Source organism: Mustela lutreola, chromosome 4 (genome assembly GCF_030435805.1).
Source record: "Mustela lutreola isolate mMusLut2 chromosome 4, mMusLut2.pri, whole genome shotgun sequence".
Lineage (NCBI taxonomy): Eukaryota > Metazoa > Chordata > Mammalia > Carnivora > Mustelidae > Mustela > Mustela lutreola.
In genome coordinates this window covers 121,307,566-121,328,354 of record NC_081293.1, presented here as the reverse complement: position 1 = coordinate 121,328,354, position 20,789 = coordinate 121,307,566, and the positions used below count along the sequence as shown (strand labels likewise).

Below are 20,789 nucleotides of genomic sequence, written 5' to 3'. Positions count from 1 at the left end.
CCAAGGTCAAGGTGCTGGCAGGGTCAGTTTCTCCTGCTGCCTCCTTCCTTGGCTGGCAGATGACTGCCTGTTGCCATGTCTTTAGATGGTGATCTGTCTGTCCGTGTATATCCCTGGTGTCTCTTCTTATATGGACACCAGTCCTAGTAGATGATGTCCTTATCCTAATAGCCTAATTATAACCTAACCACCTCTTCGAAGACCTTATCCTTGAATACTGTTACATTCTGAGGTACTAGGGGTTCGGACTTCAACATATGAATTTGAAGAGATGCAATTCAGCCCATAACCTCTGGGGACCCACAGTCATTGTCCAGATCTTGCTCTGCTTTACCCAAACCTTCACAATCCTTTAGCTTGGCTGTATCCTTGATATTATTTCATAAAGCTTGATACTGCCTAAGATCTGATTTGTCCCATTCTTATTTTATACTCTGCTCTCTACCTTTGCTCAGCACCTAACAAAATGTGAACAGGTAAAATGTAGTCTCTCAAATGATCAGAAAGGTAGTTATTTAGGATCACTTGTATCATTTATCACAAAACATAACAAAAGAGAAAGTTGTAAAAACATTAAATTCGATATGGATTTGGCCTATCTAATAAAATTTATATAAAACCAACAGATATTAAATATGGTCATTGCCTTAAACTGGCTTCTGCCTGATTCTCACTCATGGATTCAAAGTCTGGTAGTTGATTTGGGACATGATCCCAGGAAATACTACCAGTTAAAGGAGTGTGGAATTGAGTCAAGAGAAAGGAGATAACCAATTAAAGGATCTCAACTTCATTTAAAGGAACTTTATCCTACTAAGAATCTACTACTAAAGAATCCCAGAAGCTGCTTAGAATATGAACTTCAAAGTTATTCTGCCAAAATCCCTAAAGATCTGGGGTTTTCTGTGTCAGCCTTCCCCATATGTGGGCAGAGTAGATTTTGGCCACAGAAGGGGAAACTGAGACCAAAAGTTGTAGGTAATGGTAGTGAGAAACCTCACCAGTGCCCTCTTTATCCAGTCACTGATCCTTTAAGACGGGTGACTGCTCACAATTAAAACAACAAACAAACCAAAAAGCCCAGCTGAGAATACATCACGAAGGAGGGTTGCTAGCATTAGAACAAAGGTCCATAATTTATACTTATCTTTTTTCTTCTCTCATACCCTTTCTAATTTCCCTGCACATTAACTCTCTTGTCGGCAGCTTGATTCGTGAGATGGCCTGAATTTGAAACCCAGAGGCCTGGGAATGCACAGTCTCTGTGTGTGCATTTCACAGTGGCTCCTGAAATTGTCTAGTCTTCACCGAGAACGGAAGGTCTTGAATGAGTCCTCTGAGTTTTATGCTTGGTTCTGCTTTCCCCACATTATGTAGGAACAGCCTTCATGACGATCTCCTTGTCAGCTAGAGTTCTACCAGATTTTTTTTTTTTTTTTTTTTTTTTTTGCATGTAGTTTACTGGCTTGAGAAATCCAAAATATCGAGATAGTAGGTATAGATTTAGGTTAAATGAAATTCTTAATGTGACCCTGGTGGGAGCACCACCTCAGCTTTATACCCCCACGTGGAAAGTAGAACATTTGTGGTCAGTAGAGCCTAAAGTTGCAGAGACAGGGTGAGCAGATTTCCCAGATAGCTCACTCTCTGTGGTGGTGAGAGACGCTGCTCCCACATCCATCCCTTAGTTCCCACACTCCTTCATTCTGCCTTTTTGGGGCAGAGCCAGTGTGGGGAGGGGCAACCTGATTTGTAGCATTTGTTAATTTTCATAATATAAATACTCCCACCGCAGCTGATTTCAAGCTACCTATTATGTGAGGTCAGCCGGCTTTAATGATTCCTGAAAAATACACTTTTTAAATTTATTTATTTTTAAATGAGCAGATACAAGCTGGTGCCAGCACATCAATGAACATAGCACCGTAGTCGAGAGTACATTTTATATCTTGAAAGACAACATTTCAACTCAAAGACTATCATCCCCAAGCTAGAGCCTTCATTGTGCATTTAAGAGACTGCCCAAGTGTTTTATCACGTGGGCAGCTCCTAAATAGGGCTATAAATGGTGGCCCCAATGGATCCCGTGTTCATGTGCCCATTATTGGACCTCATTTCCCATAAAAGAGGTCCTTGGTTATGCAGCTGATGCACAACCCCATGGTGATATCCCATGATAGTGAATCAGGTAGTATGTGTACCTGGGAGAGGCACCATGAACAAGAAAGGAACTCATAAGTGGAATGTTTGTCAGTAACAAGAAACAATGTATCCCACCCCCTCTAGAGGTATGAAATTGATGATTATCTAATTGACATGACGTTGTCGGTTGTCTTTTTGAAAGGTGGTATTATATTGAAGAATAAGCATTGGACAGTTGGTTGGTCATTCGCCAGTGCCTGTAGCTATATTACACTAGGTGAGAAACAGCCCATGCTTTTAGGCCCAAGTATAATATTCTCTCGTGTCTTTTTTTCCTCTCTGTGTGTGTCTGTTTCCGTTCCCCCCCCCTCCCTGCTCCCTTCCCCACTACCCTGCTACAGCATTTATGGGCCCCTTTTGCAAGCACTACATTTGCCACACAAAAAGGCTGGATGACCTCCAGTGACAACTCATCTACCCAGTTGTTCAGTACTTTGTGATGAATGCTCTTTAGTAGTTGTTGATGTGAAACAGAGCAATTTGCACTTTCCATGCCTACTCTGTAGGTACATCCTCATGCTGCTTCTCCAGGATACTTTGTTTGGGGGAAGGTCTTCCAGCCTGGCTCCTCCAGGGCCGTGGTCAACCATTCAAGCCATTTGCCACTGTGTAGGAGTCTGTGTGTCTCTTCTCTCAAGCTGCTTACTCCTCCATACCACACTGCTGACTGGGTGTATGTTGCCTCATGATCCCTCAGCATCTCTTCCCTGCATATCCTCCTAGGACCTTCTGGTTCCTACTATGCAGATCTTGTATCTCTTTCGTTGAGTAGTCTCTCTCTCTCTCTCTCTCTCTCCTTGTTTTTGTTTTCCTGGAGCAGAGACTTCTTTGCCAGATGGGACGTTTTGAGACCTTACCTATTTGTTGCTTAAAGCCATGAGGGAAAATGAGATCAGATCTTCAGGAGAACCCCTGTCATCTTTTATGGTGTTTAGGAACAGACAAACTACTGCCTTTTAGGTGGAAGAGGTTACTTCTGCCTATCCAGAGGGTATAGGGGAATCTGGAAGTTCATGGTTCTCAGTTGCACTCACCTGGATATTCTACACTTAGGGTCCCGTGATTTGCCTAGCATTGCCCCTGTAACATAGAAGCCTGACAAGGCTCCAAATGCAGCGTCCTTTTTAAGGACATGCTCTGAAAGGCACGTCTGTGCCTATTTCTGGCAAACGTTGACTTCACAACAGGAAATGGGAATCTCTTCATTGTTTGCCCTAGAAGTCTTCTGCGGTTCACACTCTGCCTTCAGTTGATAGTTCACTGTCTTGATGTTATCATTTTCTTCAGTGAATATAACAACAACCCACCAACTCCAAGCCTTTATGATTAATATTGCGACTATATATCTGAAATGGTAGGCACCTCCCCTTCAATCTATATTGTGTTCCAATCACTGGAGGTGAAATGCTTAGAATTTGTGATGCTACAGCCTCTGAGGGGTTTTCTTGACTCTAGTTATGACGGGTATATGGTCAGTTCCCAGTGGAGTCTTTGTTGTCATGTGGTTGGTGAGTGTTGGTTTAATTCTACAATCCCATCCCGAGGATCTGCTTCCTAAAACCTCTGCGAGTATCAACTTAGACTGGATTCCCCCAGAAACAGTCTCTGAGACAAAGATTTAAGTACAAATCATCTATTGAGAAAGTAACTCTAGGAAATACTTAGAGAAGTGTGAGAAGTTTAAAAGAGAGAGAGAGAGAGAGAGAGAGAGAGAAAGAAAATAAATAGTAAATAAATAATAATTTATTTGATGGTTTATCAAATAAATCACCACTCTGCATGAGTACAGCTTAATGCTCTGGGTAGTTCTAAGCATCCGTACATTACATGAGTCAGAGTTATCCCTTCCAAGAGGAAAATGGGCTGAAGTATTTAAAGTTAATTGTTGCTCCCAGGGGACATCAGTTCTCTGGGGTTCCCAGGCCAACAAGTACACAGGCAGAGGGCTTGCAGAAATGTCAGGCAGTTAAATTTGGGCTGGCGTGCATGGAAATAATGGATGGGACATCAGTAGCATCTGCCTTAGCTAGAAACTAAACAATGCTATTAATAAATATGCTTTAAAAAGAATTTTTATTTAAACAGCAGAAATGGATTTGAATGTTGTGGTTTCCACATTTAACCAGCAATTAATGGATCTTTCTTAATTAAATCACTTAGATGGGATTGACATTGGGATTGTTAATTGCCTGATAAGTCTTAAAGACCATTACTTTTCTTAAAAATACTAAGGCTTTTAAATATGTATTGTTTTAAAGAAAATTGTTAACAGACTTCTTAAGAAACATAATTGCAAGATACTTCCTTGTGGTTTCTGTGAGCCAGTAGACCTTGTTGGTTCATTGACAGCTCTTCTCAGATCCATACTTGTGCGTCCTTACTTGATGCAGCTTGACTGTGTAGTAACAGGTGCATTGGCAAATGGAATATGTTGATTGTAGAAAGAACTGGAAATAGTGTGTCTCAATATCTCAAGTTAAATATGGAAATACCCAGTTATGTATTAAAAAATCGGGAAGAAGGATGATACTGGAAAATGCACCACCTAGGGAGATCTGTAAGGCAAATAATGCAGGAAGCTATTTGAAAGATGAAGCCATTGTGATTTCCCACTCTCCTCCTAGAGAAATTTATTGCTGCTCAGCTCCTGTATATTGTCTTGTTTAGTTTCAATTAGCTCCTTTAATTTACTTTCATCATTTATGATCCTCATTTACCATAAGAAGACATTTTTGCCAACTATATTCTGAATTTTTTATTAACTGTGTACTGTTGTTTGATTTTATTATTTCAGAAAAATCGTTAGTGCATTTTCATGATTGAAAAGTCACTGATTGATTTTAAGTGAGCTGATTATTCCAGGCATAAATTTGCCCTTCACTAATCAGTATGAACAAGATCTCAGGTAGTTATGTGTTCATTTTTTATCTTATTTATGTATTAACCTTCCTTTAATCACAAGTCATAGGGACTTTTCAGTGTGATTTTTTTTTTTAACACTGCTTTTGTGGCAGGAACTACTGTCTGTGTTTTCCATGGTAACTCATTTAGTCTTTACAGCTGCCTTGTGAGGTAGGTACTATTACTGTTCTTAGAAGACAGAATTGGAGCACAGCCATCTTTGTGTATGAGTCTAGATATAACCACAAAGTTATGTGGCTGAATGCTGAAGAAAATATAAAATGTATTTACTGATTTTATTGTGAAATCTGATATATTTCAAAATATTGGAATTGTTAGAATTTCTAAGATAGAATATGATTAGGTTATAAAAGCAAAAAGAAATTACTTTTAAACCTAGATTTATTCATTTTTACAAAAAGAATTATTTTTTGTTTTGGTGGAGGGATTCTTTCAGTAAATATTTCCGTATTTTGGCTTGTAAAATCACATATGAATTGGATTGTTCTTAAAATTGCATCTGAACACTTAAACATTATATTGGATTATACATTCTGCCTAGGTAATATATTTTCTTTTAATATATGTATTTACTTGCTTTATTGTACCTCTTTTGCTCCTATCAACTATATGCTCTTAATTGCATTTATATAATATTTAATATCAACCAAATAAACTTAATAGTTTAAAAGAAATTCTATATAAATGCTATATTTGGAGCTATAAAATGCCTGAAATTGATACATGTAAAGAGAATGAATTATTATTCATTATTTTGGTAAGAGAAAAGCAAAAATATTTTTTTGTCTTCAACAGATAGGTCTTTCTCATTAAATACAAATTTTACAATTTAATGACATGGAAATTCTAAGGACATAACTCTTCAAAATGTATTTATAATGTCCTGGTGTGTGTGTACACACGTGTGCATGCATTTTTTTTTTTTCCTCTGAAACTGAAAGTCTAGGAAAGAAATGTTGGAACTTTTAGTTTTTATAACTTCAGGGAGTCATTACATTAAGGCACTCAGGAAGCCTGTCGTGATTGTGTAATTAACTTTGACCGTAATTTTTCCACAAAGCCATCACGCATTTTTCTTTCTTCTCATACCAAAGCTCGTGTGAGTCATCCAAAGAGCTGGGATGCAGTAGATAGGAGCACTTGCCAAAGTTGCCTAGAACTCCAGACAGAAAACTCTGCCAGCCTCTCATTTTTAGATTTGCATTTCTAAGTCTCTTAATATTTTGTGAAGAACAGTTAAGTGTTAGGCTTCAGTCATGTGTAAGAGGTCAGAAGTACGGCCATGTCACGTCCTAGTGCCTTCTGGATGATCTCCAGGGCCTTCTTTGTTACAGAAGGAGAGCCCCCTGTTGGGCAGAGCTCAGGCAGCATGATATGTAGCCTATTACGTAGTAGTCGGGCTGCGTGCTTCGGTGGAAGTGAGTGGTTGATGGTAGCAGCCGCAGTGTTCTGACTTACAGGCATAATTTCAGCTGTTGACACATTGGCTGGAATTTGTTTCTGAAAGTGAGGGAGTTTGACCTTTCCAGAGTAAAATACCACGAGCCAGTGGAGGATGAAAAGGAAGTGTGCCCATGTGCCCATGATGCCCATGATGACGAGTATGTGAAAAGTTAACAACTGAAGAAGACGGGCATGTGCTTCAATAAAATCACAGACCTCATTACTTAAGAATTAGATGCAAATGCCAGGATGACATGAAGGGTTTTTCAGTCCCATTTTCTACTTGTAAGTTTTTCTAGCTTGGGGTCATTATAAGTATAATCTGTGAACATCCATGAGAAAGAAATAATCACAATATACTTCCTTGTAATATCTTCACTGTAAGTTGTAGGAGAGAACTTTTGTAAAGTTAGTTCTACTCTTTGCCCAGATTATAGTCACCAAACAGCCCTTCTGGAAATGATAGTCTCTAAATGCACATGTAGGCTGAAGAGTGCAGAGCCCTAGCATCACAGGGGGAAGCTGGACAGGGCGAATCACGGTGTCCTGCTGGTGGCGCTAGTGAGGCTCACCTCTGCTTGGCTGACCTGCTTCCCACTCAGCACAGACAAAACTGCCTCTCAGATGCGCGGGTGGAACTGCGGAGAGATGACGCACAGCCTTAAGCTCACTGATGAGCTTGTGGTTAGGATGAAACCGCGGTACTCCCGGTTTTTGACTTGACAGTTTAACACCGATTTACCGCAGAGTGGAGGTTCGTTTAAGTACGAAATTACACTGTATTTGCACGAAAGACGTGATTTGGATTGTGCCTTTTCTCACGTGCTTTAAATTCTAGTTTTCCTTCGAAAATAGGTCTCTTGTGTTCCTGGACAAGGGAATGGTTTGGTTAGCTTAGAACTTTTTTTACTTGGCATATGACAGTGAGCATAAGTATGTTGTTGCACGATTTACATTTAGAAGTGTTTTGTTTGTTTGTTTGTTTGTTTTCCCACCCTTAGAAAACAGATGCAGGTCACAAATAAAGTAACAGATACCTGGCATGCCAATGCACTTTTGTGATAAGCGAGTTCTCGGAGAGTAATTTCATGTCTTATAAAATCATTATCTAGATTTCAAGAAATTTTTATGTGGATTCATGTCTCTTTTATGTCGAACAAGAATATGGTAGTTCATACCCTTGCAACTTCAAGTGGGGCCTGTGGGCCAGCAGCACGAGCAGCACCTGGCAGCTGATTAGGAATGCAGACTCCCGACCCCACACCCGAGGACGCAGAATCTTCACTTAGCATCTCTCTCTCAAGTGAGTCCTCAGCAGTGAGGAAATTGGGAAATCCTGCTTGGGAGGTTCATTTAGCAAAGCCCAGCAAGGCATGTGTCTGGAACTTCTTGTAACTTATAGTGCTTCTTATTGATGTAGATTTTAAGATCTGGGTATTTCATAACATTATTAGTACTACAGATGTTTATGAATATTTTTATAGTGTAGCCATTTGCTTTTTGGAGGGACGTACTAAAAGGAAGGAAGGAGTAGTTAGGTTTCTTAAAGGAACCAAAGTTCTCTCTTTCATATATACTTAATGTTTTTTAAAAGGTTAAGATGGATGCTTTTTAAAATTACCTTCATTTAAAAGACACATAAAGAAATTATGGGCTGTGAAGAGAATACTCTCAAAGGACAGATTTAGAGATATAATAACAGAGTACATAATCAAGGTTATTTAGTTTTAAAGAAAGAGAGTGCCAGAAGATAACTTAATTGCTTTGCAAGTAGAAGGAAAGTTTATAAGAAGGTGTTGACAAGCATGATAACTATTTTTTCCATTAATTACGTAGTGTACTAAAAATTTGGTACTTAGAAACTTTTGGTACTTAGAAAGTGTTTGGTACTTAGAAATTATATTTTCACTTAAAAAAAATTTTTTTTTTGCTATGTTAGTCACCATACAATACATCATTAGTTTTTGATGTAGTGTTTTGTGATTCATTGTTTGTGTGGAACACCCAGTGCTCCATGCAATCCGTGCCCTCCTTAATACCCATCACCGGGCTCACCCATCCCTCCACCCCCCTCCCTTCTAAAACCTCATTTTATTTCTCAGAGTCCATAGTCTCTCATGGTTTGTCTTCCCCTTCAATTTCCCCCTCTTCATTTTTTCCTTCCTTCTCCTGATGTCCTCCATGCTATTCCTTATGCTCCACAAATAAGTGAAACCATATGATAGTTGACTCTCTCTGCTTGACTTATTTCATTTAGCATAATCTGCTCCAGCCCCATCCATGTTGATGCAAAAATTGAGTGTATTCACCCTTTCTGATGGCTGAGTAATATTCCACTGTATATACAGACCACATCTTCTTTATCCATTCTTCTGTTGAAGGGCATCTCGGCTCTTTCCACAGTTTGTCTATTGTGCACATTGCTGCTATGAACATTGGGGTGCATATGGTCCTTCTTTTCACTTCATCTGTATCTTTGGGGTAAATGCCAAGTAGTGCAATTGCTGGGTGATAGGGTAGATCTATTTTTAACTTTTTAAGGAGCTGCCACTTGTTTTCCAAAGTCATTGTCATTGTAAGAGGGTTCCTCATTCTCTGTAACCTCTCCAACATTTGTTCTTTCTTGCCTTGTCCATTTTTGCCATTCGAACTGGTGTAAGGTGGTATCTCAATGTGGTTTTGATTTGAATTTCCCTGATGGCTGATGATGAACATTTTTTCATGGGTCTGTTAGCCATTTGTTTGTCTTCTTTGGAGACGTGTTTGTTAATGTCTTCTGCCCATTTTTTGACTTTTTTTTTTTTTTTTTTTTTTTTTTTGATGTTGAGTTTGGAGAAGTTCTTTACAGATCTTGGATATCAGCCCTCTATCTGTAGTGTCATTTGTAAATATCTTCTCCATTCTCTGGGTTTCCTTTTTGTTTTGTTAACTGTTTTGCCCTGCAGAGGCTTTTTATCTTGTTGAAGTCCTAAAAGTTCATTTTCACTTTTGTTTCTCTTGCCTTTGGAGATGTTGTCTTGAAAGAAATTGCTGTGGTCAGTGGAGAAGAGGTTACTGCCTATGTTCTCTTCTAAGATTTTGATGGATTCCTGTTTCACATTGAGGTCTTTCATCCACTTAGAGTTTATCTTTGTTTATGGTATAAGAGAATGGTTGAGTTTCATTCCTTCTGTATGTAGCTGGCCTTTTTCCCCAGCACCAATTATTGAAGAGAATGTCTTTTCCACTGAATATTTTTTCCTGCCTTGTTGAAGATTAGTTGACCATGGGGTTGAGGGTCCATATCTCTGCTCTCTATTCTTTTCCATTGATCTGTGTGTCTTTTTTTGTGCTGGTACCATGCTGTCTTGGTGATGACAGCTTTGTAGTATAGCTTGAAATTAGGCAACATGATGCCCACAGCATTGTTTCTCTTCAACATTTCCTTGGTGATTCGGGATCTTTTCTGGTTCCATACAAATTTTAGGATTGTTTGTTCCAGCTCTTTGAAAAATGCCAATGGAAGTTTGATCAGGATGACATTAGAAGTATAGATTGTGCTGGGCAATATACACATTTTAATGATATTTATTTTTCCATTCCATGAGCATGGACTGTTTTTCCATATTTTTGTGTCTGCTTCAATTTCATTGATAAGTGTTCTGTAGTTTCTGGAGTATAGATCATTCACTTCTTTGGTTAGGTTTATTCCAAGGTACCTTATGGTTTTTGGTGCTATTATAAATGGAATCGATTCCCTAATTTCTCTTTCTACAGTTACATTGTTAGTGTATAGGAAAGCAAGTGATTTCTGTGCATTGATTTTGTGTCTTGCCACATTACTGAATTATATGAGTTCTAGTAATTTGAGGGTGGAGTCTTGGGTTTTCCACATAAAATATCATGTCATCTGCAAAGAGAGAGAGTTTGACTTCTTTGCCAATTTGAATACCTTTTATTTATTTTTGCTGTCTGATTGCTTTTGCTGGGACTTCTAGTTCTATGTTGAACAATGGTAATGAGAGTGGGCATCCTTGTCATGTTCCTGATCTTAAGGAAAAGGCTCTCATCTTTTCTGCATTGAGAATAATATTCACTGTGGGCTTTTCATAGATGGTTTTTGTGATATTGAGGAATGTTCCCTGTATCCCTATGCTCTGAAGAGTTTTAATCAGGATAGGATAGCGTATTTTGTCAAATGCTTTCCTACATCAATTGAAAGTACCATATGGCTCTTCTCTCTCCTCTTATTAATGTGTTCTATCACATTTATTGGTTTGTAAATGTTGAACCACCATCGCATCCCAGGGATAAATCCTACCTGGTCATGATGGATAATTCTTTTAATGTACTTTGGGTCCTATTTGCCAGGATCTTGTTGAGAATTTTGGGATCCATAATTGTCAGGGATATTGGTCTGAAGTTCTCCTTTTTGATGGGGGTCTCTTACTCAAGGTAACAGTGGCTTCATAGAATGAGTCTGGAAGATATCCTTCTTTTTTTATTTTTTGAAACAGCTTCAGGAGAGTAGGTAATATGTCTTCTTTGAATGTTTGGTAGACTTCCCCAGAGAATCCGTCAAGCCCTGGAGTCTTGTTTATTGGGAGGTTTTTGATCTTTGCTTCAATCTCGTTATTGGTTATTGGTCTGTTCACGTTGTCAATTTCTTCCTGTTTCAGTCTTGGTAGTTAATAGATTTCCAGGAAGGCATCCATTTCTTCCATGTTGCTTAATTTATTGGCATATAGTTGTTGTTAATAGTTTCTGATAATTGTTTCTGTTTTCTTGGTGTTAGTCATGATCTCTCCTCTTTCTTTCCTAATTTTATTAATTTGGCTTCTTTCTCTTTTCTTTTGGATAAGTCTGCCCAGTGGTTTATTGATATTATTAATTCTTTCAAAGAACCAGCTTCTAGTTTCATTGATCTGTTCTACTGTATTTCTGGTTTTTAATTCATTGATCTCTGCTCTTATCTTAATTATTTCTCTTCTCATGCATGGCTTAGGCCTCATTTGTTATTTTTTTCTCCAGTTCTTTAAGATGTAAAGTTAGTTGCTGAATTTGGGATTTTTTGATTTTTTGATTTTTTTGAGCGAGGCTTGGATCAAAATGAATCTCTTGTAGACAGCATATGGGTGGGTCCTGTCTTTTTATCCAATCTGCAACCCTGGGCCTTTTCATGGCATTTAGGCCTTCGTGTTGAGAGTGATTATTGAAAGACATGTTTTTATTGTCATCATGTTGCCTGTGAAGTCCTTGTTTCTATAGATTATCTCTGTAAATTTCTGTTCTCCATCACTCTAGGGGTCTTCTTTTATAGAATCCTCCTTAATATTTCTTGCAGATCTGGCTTAGTGGTCACATATTCTTTCAATTTCTGCCAGTCTTGGAAGCTCCTTATCTCCCCATCCATTCTGAATGACAGCCTTGCCAGATAAATGCATATTCTTTTCATTTAGTACCCTGAATATGTCTTGCCAGCCCTTTCTGGCTTGCCAGGTCTCTGTGGACAGGTCTGACATTATGCTGCTATTCCTCCAGCATATGTAAGGATTTATGTAAGGAATCTCTTCCCCCTAACTGCCCTTAAGATGGGTTTCCTTGGTTTTGAGATTTGCAGGTTTTACTATTACATCCTGTGACATTGGTCTCTTCTTCTTGATCTTGGGATCTTCTTGATCTCTGCCTTTAAGACACAAATGCTTGTTTTATTCCCCAGATTGGGGAAGTTCTCAGCTAGGATTTGCTCAAATGTATTCTCTAGTCCCCTCTCTCTCTCCACCCCCTCAAGGATCCCAATAATTCTGACATTGGAATGTTTCATGGCATCATTTATTTCTCTAATTCTGTTTTCATGGATTTTAAGGGGTTTGCTCCAGGCCTCTTCCTGTTCCTTTCTATCAGTGTGTCTTCTAGATCACTAATTCACTGTTCTACCTCGTTTACTCTACCTGTTACAGAATCTAGGTTTCACTGCATCTCATTTATGGAATTTTTAAGTTCAGCTTGATTAGCTTTCATTTCTGCCCTTAGGGAATCCATGTTGCCATTAATGGTTTTCTCCAACCTAGCTATTGTCTCCATAACTGTTACCCTGAGGTCTGTTTCTCACATCTTGCATATATGCATATCCATTAGGTCTGCAGGGGAGGCCATTGTCTTTGGGTTTTTTCTTTGTTGGGAGTTCCTCCTTCTAGATACTCTGTTGAGTTGTGGTTGAGGGGATGTACAGCCAAAAACATCAACCAAAATCCTGGCAAGGTGCATCCTCTCGACTGATCCTCTGCCCCTGTAATGATCCAGTTGTATAATCCTACATCTCAGGCTGATTTCATGGGTATTCAGAGTGGCTTGATAGATATCTAGCTAAATTCAGGGTCCCAGTTGAAACAGAGTCCCCCATTCCCCCACCACCTTGCCTCTCCCCCTGCATCTTCAGTTTTAGGAATGGCAGAGTAATAAATACTTATGGTGAGCCAGAAGGAATACTTCTCTTTTGAACTGACCTGTTGTTTTTAAAAATATAAAAGTTAGAACTTTCTTGCTGGGACTTGAAGAACTGGGAAAAGAGTCCGTGCCCAAGAAGCAGAGCTGTGTATCACTGTTTACTGGATCAAATTATTCAGGGTCCGTGTATTCATTTAATTACGACAAGAGGTAAAGAAAGTGGCTTGGGCTGAGGTGAACTGTATGTAGGTTTAGCCTAGTCCCTCATAGTTACTTAAGTTCAACTATCATATTTGCTCGTAATTACTTAGTTTCAAAGCAGCAGAAACTGAAACATAAATTGCTACTACACTAAGGTGATTACTTGCAGAATGCATAAACTTTAACCTTAATTTATGAATAGCAGAATCTCATTTCAACACATTCCTATGGTTCTAAAGCATTTTGAGAATTTGGATGTCGATGCTAGAGCTTGAGAACATGGACTAAGACCTGAAAATATGTTTTTGTTACATGTTTCATTGTAAGGGATTTTTTTCATAAAGTGACTATTTACATATTAAATTCTGTTATAAATTCCAAATATGGCTTTTGCTTTTTCCCATAATTTATCTTTTTAATGTTTCATCCAATGTTTGCACTCTAAATATATTGCCAAAAATTTTTGGCATTCCCCATGATCTCTCCTATTTAACCCTATGTTCTATCGATAGATATCTTCTTTATAGAGTTTTGTCTTTAGTTTCTACCATAATCAAACTCTAAATTTTTAAAATATTTATATAATTGAAATATATTTCCAAATATATATATGTGTTTATGTATATTTATATATTTGATTTTAGTGGAACTGAGTTACTTTGAATATCATGTCTTCGGCTGGTGTTGGTAGTCCTTTTGTTGATCCTAAATGCTATTTCATATTGAAGAGAATTCACTGGTGATGTTACTAACCATCCTTAAAAAATATATTTGTTCTATTAGGTACATGTCTTACACATATGCACAGATTAGAAATAACTTCTGTTTACCCCGAGTCTTGATACTAGATAGATGCATGCCGATTCCCCCACTTTGCTCAGAACTTTGCTCAAATGCTTCCTTATTAGAGAGGATCCCCTTGACTGCCTCATCTTTAGTATCTTTCCAGTTTTAGTTATACAATCACTGTAACTATGTTGACCAGTTTACCTCATTTCCTTTCTCATAAAGTTTGTCTCCACCTGATACTTTATATACATGTTTCTTGTTTATATTCTGTATCCTTGTACTCCCACCTCTGCACCAATGGATGGTTTTATTTTACTTGTTTTGGGTATAGACACACTGTCTATACTGTTTAGCCGAAATATTAATGTATATAGAAAACTCTAAGGCACATAGCAGGGCTTCTTCAATTGAGTATTTCTTTGTTGTAATAGTGCAGGGAGAGGGAATTCCTACATAGTTGTCAGAATTTTATAAATATTTCAACCAGTGATCAGACATTTTTGTGTTCTTAAATGACAAGAGTTATCCTCACTGTATCTGTATTGTAGCATCTCTTCTCGACAAACCTATTATATGTGTATATTATCAGTCTCTCTGAGTTCTTTGGGCAAATCCACTAGGGAAGTTCTTTAGGCAGATTCAACTAGGAAAGACTTTCCAGGCAGTCATCTTCAGGTACCATAAAAACATTGAGCATGTTGGCCAACATTGCCTCACGATGTTGGTAAAGAGGAAAAGATCAAAGAGTATATGATGAGTTACTCATTTCATAAAGTTGCGTCCTTGGGAACTGGTGTTCAAATTTCCACAGGGATATGAAAAACAAAACAAAACAAAAACCTGTGGTAAAAATCATACTGATATGTTTATTATATCTTAAGAATCACTTAGAGGTGCCTGAGTGGTTCAGTTGGTTAAGTGTCCAATTCTTGATTTTGGCTCAGGTCGTGAAATGGAGCCTGCCCAGGAGTATCTTCTGCCTCCAATAAATTTTTAAAAATTTAAGAATTCTCTTTAAGGGGCGCCTGGGTGGCTCAGTGGGTTAAGCCACTGCCTTCGGCTCAGGTCATGATCTCAGGGTCCTGGGATCGAGTCCCGCATCGGGCTCTCTGCTGAGCAGAGAGCCTGCTTCCCTCTCTCTCTCTCTGCCTGCCTCTCCATCTACTTGTGATTTCTCTCTGTCAAATAAATAAATAAAATCTTTAAAAAAAAAAAAAAAGAATTCTCTTTAAAAGAAAAAAAGAATAATGGAGAGAACCTGTCCATATTTTTAGTTGGGCACATGCTGTGGAATCAGGATTACACAGTGGCTGACAAAGTGATGGTTGAGAAAAAAAAAACATAAATATCAAGTAGAGATGAGCGAGGAAGCTTAGTACAAATTACTTTGAAAGCAAAAAAAAAATAATATGCCCTCAATTGTTTGAAATTCTAAGTTCATATAATTAGAGAGGTTTAGAAGTTTTCTGTATCAAAATATAAACATAATGTATTAAAATGATAGTTGGGCTAATTCAGAAACTTAGTCAACATTTCAGCAAAAGTCAACAGACTGAATTTTGGGCATGTCATGATTTAAGTTAATTGAAATATTTGTTTAGGGGCAACTGGGTGGCTCAGTTGGTTAAGTATCTGACACCTGGTTTAGCTCAGGTCATGATCTTGGGGTTGAGAGATCGAGCCCTGCTTCAGGCTCTGTACTGGGCGTGGAGTCAGCTTAAGTTTCTCTCCCTCTTCCCTTACCCTCCCACCCCCCATGCAAGTGCTCTGTTTCTCTCCAAAAGAAGAAGAAAAAAAAAGAAAACTGCTTGAAGTATTTGTTTAAAAGTAAAAACACCAAAAGTTTTGGTGGGCAATGATTTATAATTATAGGCAAACAAGTTTTGTCTTAATAATGTCATTACCTTCACTTTCATTGATGTGGCTTTCTTTTGACATTTACAGAATTCATTATTCCTTTTCTAAATGTAAATCTTTGATATTTAAAACTATCAGATTTAAATGTTAAGATTTTAGAATTTGAGGGCCTTTCTAGTTGATCTAGTAATGCACCCCACCCCAACCTCCCTTTTCTTCCAGAAAGAAGGAAACTGAAGCTCAGAGGACACAATTGAATCAATTGTGGCCATTGATGCTTATTAGAGGTAGGGCTCGGGCTAGACCTGACTTTCCTAAATTGGATTAAAAGGTGGAGAATTCTTTATCAATTTTTTCATACAATAGGCCACAGAAAACAAACCAGCAGCCAGTGTTGGGGGGCAGCAATATCAATTTGCAAATGAGAGTTTTCAAGTCCCAGAGTGCTACTAACAAATGTATGTCATCTCTAACTCTGCCAGGGTGATCACCCCTGCTGGTTTTCCCTGGACAGGGATTCATAATAGAAATTGGAATCCTATTCACTGTATTTGCAAAACATCATGAATTACCCAGCAATACTTTTAATAATGTATTTAGAATCTGCATTTGAGAAAAGAGAATATGAGATACATGTACCAGAGCTGAAGTGGAGATATATTTATGTATCTCTTCTTGAAATGAATAGGTGACTCATGATGATGTCAGTTTGTCCAAAACTTATTGGTAAGTGTTAATTTGAATTAGATAAAAAATAGAGTTCCAAAGATCAACAGAAAGACAGTGTGGAAGAAGCAGCGTGACAGGGTATGGCAGCTTATACTTTTGGTATAAATTGAAAATGATGAGACACTGGAGATAGGAATGTGTCAGACATTTGGGGCTAAAGCAGAGCTCTGATTTTTTTTTTTTTAAGATTTTATTTATTTGACAGACAGATCATAAGTAGGCAGAGAGGCAGGCAGAGAGAGGTGGGGGAAGCAGGCTCCCTGCTGAGCAGAGAGCCTGATGTGGGCCTTGATCCCAGGACCCTGAGATCATGACCTGAACTGAAAGCAGAGGCTTTAACCCACTGAGCCACCCAGGTGCCCCAGAGCTCTGATTCTTGGTCACTGGGTGACTCTGGGTGCTTTGCTTAATACTCTGTCTCTTTTCCTTAACTGCATCATGGAAACTATTAAAACTAAAACCAATGCTCACTTCAGCAGCATATATATATATATATATATATATATTAAAATTGGAACAATACAGAGAAGACTAGCATGGCCCCTATGCAGAAATGACACGCGAATTTATGAAGCATTTATTTTTAAATCTTAAAAAAAACCAAAAAAACATAAGCTTGGTGAAGGTTATGTGAATTACCGCATGGTAAGTGCTTAGCCCGAAGCAGTTGTGATTCTCCATATACCTTAGCTATTATTTGTGTTGTTAATATTAAAGATAAGAAGTCAGTGAAAGAGTGGAATAAAAAAAGGAATAAAAAAAAGTTCCAGGATTGTATCCCAAATCTTAACTCATTATAAAGAATGGATCACGAACCAGTAATCATTCAATAAAAGAGGGGGTATAGCTCAGGGGTAGAGCATTTGACTGCAATAAAAGGGAAAATTGCCATCTAGGAAAAAAAAACACTTAATGTAATTGTCCCCTCATACTATTACGGGAAATCAGTTTCACCCTGACTAAATGCCACAGTGTAAAATAAGCAAACAAAAGCATCAAATATTAGTAGAGAATATTGATGAAATTTATCTGATTAATGAATAGTTATGTAAGCGTATTTCAAGAAGTCATAAAGAATAGGTTTAAAAGTTATAATTGGAAAGTAGGCAACAAACTAGAAAAATAAGACAATTCACAAGATTAAATGTAAATTAATATATGGAAAAAAAAGTTTTACATTGCTAGCTATCAAGGAAATTCAAGTAATTAAAAGATTGAAATAATTATTTTATTAAGAATTTAGGAAATAAAAATGTTAAGTATTCATGAAAGTGGAATGAGATCGTTATAAATATAGTATAAATTGGCACGCAATTTCTGTGAGGTAAATTGCCAATAATTGCTTAAGGAACCTTAAAATCATTCTTCCCTGGGAGTATAATGTGCATATGTGTATGGATAAATGTTATCACCTGTTTCTCTGAGTTTTAGGATAACCATCTTGTTTCTGTATACTAACCCTGGCTTCCAAATTTTCTATAAAAATCGGAGAATCAAAATAAACAAAGTATTTTTAATAAGAATGAAACCTAACCAAGAATTTTGAAGATCACACCCTGTGTTCACTTTGCTTTTATTTTCCTGCACTGCCCTCTGCTGTCCAACACGCAGATAGCTCATGATACCAGAATTGTAACCGCCCAATACACAAAATTGCATTGTAATTTAATTTAGGTAATTCGTTTAAATTAATAATTTTGCACAATATAAATTGGTTGCATAAATTATTGGTTATATTATATAAACAAGTTCAATTGTATTTTTTAATTTAAAAAATACCCTTGTTTCAAAGCAGGCTAATCTGAATTTGAGGTTTTCTGCTGGTTTTATGTGCAGTTTGAGCCTACCATTGAGCCTATCCATGCTTTTACATGGATAAAAGAGAAAACAAATCATTAAGACAAGTTTTGAGGAATAATATAGATACTGAACAATTTTTCAGAAACCAAGAAATTATAAATTATGTCCTGTTTTGCCCATTAAAGAATGTTTTATAATTAAGCAATGTACAAAGTACCCTAAAGCAAGTCTGTTTTTGTAAGAGTTTAGATGACACATGGATTAGGGAAAGGGGTAAAAATGAAAGGCGAGCTGAATGGTCAAAGATTCAGTGGGTTGCTTCTGTTTCTCTGCAGTTCCAAGTGAAATAATAGCACTTTTGGTTTTCTTTTGTCTTTAATTCTTAATGTTTCTAGAGGAAAACCACTGATCCACTAACAATTTTAAAGGTAGACCGGTGCCCTGTGGAAATGCATTACAACATCCCACGAGGGTGCCGTTCCTACACAAGCTTGCTTTTGAGGAACTTTGAAGATTCTTTGACTTACGACGTGCCAACATTTCGTTTTTATCCAAGGGGCGGCAGAGTTCTCTCTCAGAAACATTTTGTGAGGAGTACCTGAGAACAAAAATCCTGTCTTCATAAAACTAAGAGTTTTAATTACTTCATCTGAGAGGTTAACAGTTTATTTTGGCACCGAAATTATCTTTTAATAGGATATGTGTACTTGACTATGATATTTAATAGGAAGGTTCTTCGGAAGCATTGACATTTACTGTTCATGATTATTTCAGAGACTATTTCAAACATTAACTTGTGTTTGAAGAATACTTGCGTTGTCTTGTTAGTGAACTTTAAGGCTTACTAAAGCTGATACCACTTATCAGAATCTTTCTCATTAATCTAGGTATCTGTTATGATGTAAGCATACTTATGTTTTTACTAAAATAATTTTTTAAATGCTAGAGTTGGACTTGATTTAACATCTATGGGCCAGACTTTCCAGTAGGTGTTTTACATACATCTTTGTTTGGATATTTTAATAGCATCTGTTTGGACAGAATATTTACATGTATGACTATATAAGCTTAACATATTATAAAGCTAAAACATCTCTACGATGTTAAATCTGTAGCTTGATTTTGATCAACATTTCACACTGTCGTCTAACGAAACTCCATATATATACACTTGTTAAATATTTATGGCATACTATTATATACCCAGTACGGAGGTTGCATTGGTGGAGTGGCTATTTTCTTTGAGTATGTGTGCTTCGAAGCTAGGGAAGAATCTGTCAAAATAGTCTACAAAGAAGTAGGAAATTTTAATGGAGTCATGTTCTGTGTAAGATACATGTAGGCCTAGGAGAGCTTATAATGAGGTGGTCTGATAGTCAAGAAAGGTCATGAAAGCCTTTGTAAGGAAAGACTGTTAAGGGAAAGAAGTGTTGTAGGCAGAAGAACGTGTTATGTGGAAGGAGGAAATGAAAGAATGTTCATTTGCTAGAGTAGGGATACGAAGTTCCACGTGAGTTGTACCCCACATGCTCATCTTAACCCACACATCTTTCTGTGTCAGCATGCTAGCAGAAATTTTTCTCTGTGGTTCTTATAAGACACCTACTCGGTTGAATTTTCTGGGATCAGGAAAGGAATCAGTGTGGTATTAGTTTGGATTTCTGACTCTGAGGTTAGTTAAATATACATTTTTAGAAAAAAGCATTTTCTTAATAAGTAACAAAAGCAGGAGTCCTTAAATCTATTTTCACTCACAATATACTATTTCAAAGCTTTGTAATACTGTATTATTAAACTTCTGTCCTAAGGTTTTTAATACAGGAGTGATTTATGTATTAAATATGTGGTTTATAAATTAAAATTTAGTACATGTTACCAAAGACTGCAGTTTCAGCTTGTGAAATTAAACCTGTTCTTTTTGTCTGTTCTAAAAATAGATGAGTGTGAGATGTCTGTGAAATACACACTTAGCTATTTTAGAACTTGTAAAATTTCTCTTTACTTTCCTAGGAGAGTGAGACTTGCTATGGGGACTTAGGCTTTGTAAGCTGTTCCTTCCCCTGCATTATTTATGAGTTTTATTATGAGTTTAATCGTAGTATTTCTGTTACATACCACTGCATTTGTATTTAATGAATTGAATTTACATTAATCAGTTTGTGTTAAAGCGACTTAATGAGATGCTTCATTTTTCTGTGTTAAAAGCAGGTCAGGGCCAACCGAAATACTCAGAGCAATACATTATTTAGTGCTCATTTTCTGCACAACTTGTAATTTTATCATAATTCACGGTTTAAATCAGTTAATAACATTTTCTGTAACCATTTCTAATAATTCTCTAAGGTCAGACATTTTACTATTGATTCATTGGCAAACTTTTTTTTTTTTTTTTAAACTTTCTGACATGGGAATTCTCACCT

At 37.2% G+C, this 20,789-nt stretch overlaps 1 protein-coding gene and 1 pseudogene across 7 annotated transcripts in view; both read left to right on the top strand.

Moving 5' to 3' along the window:
- CACNA2D1 (calcium voltage-gated channel auxiliary subunit alpha2delta 1) overlaps positions 1-20,789 on the top strand; it is a 504,453-nt gene that overhangs the window by 389,348 nt on the left and 94,316 nt on the right. The gene's annotated exons all lie outside the window — the stretch shown is intronic.
- LOC131830948 (U6 spliceosomal RNA) lies at positions 17,054-17,154 on the top strand (annotated as a pseudogene).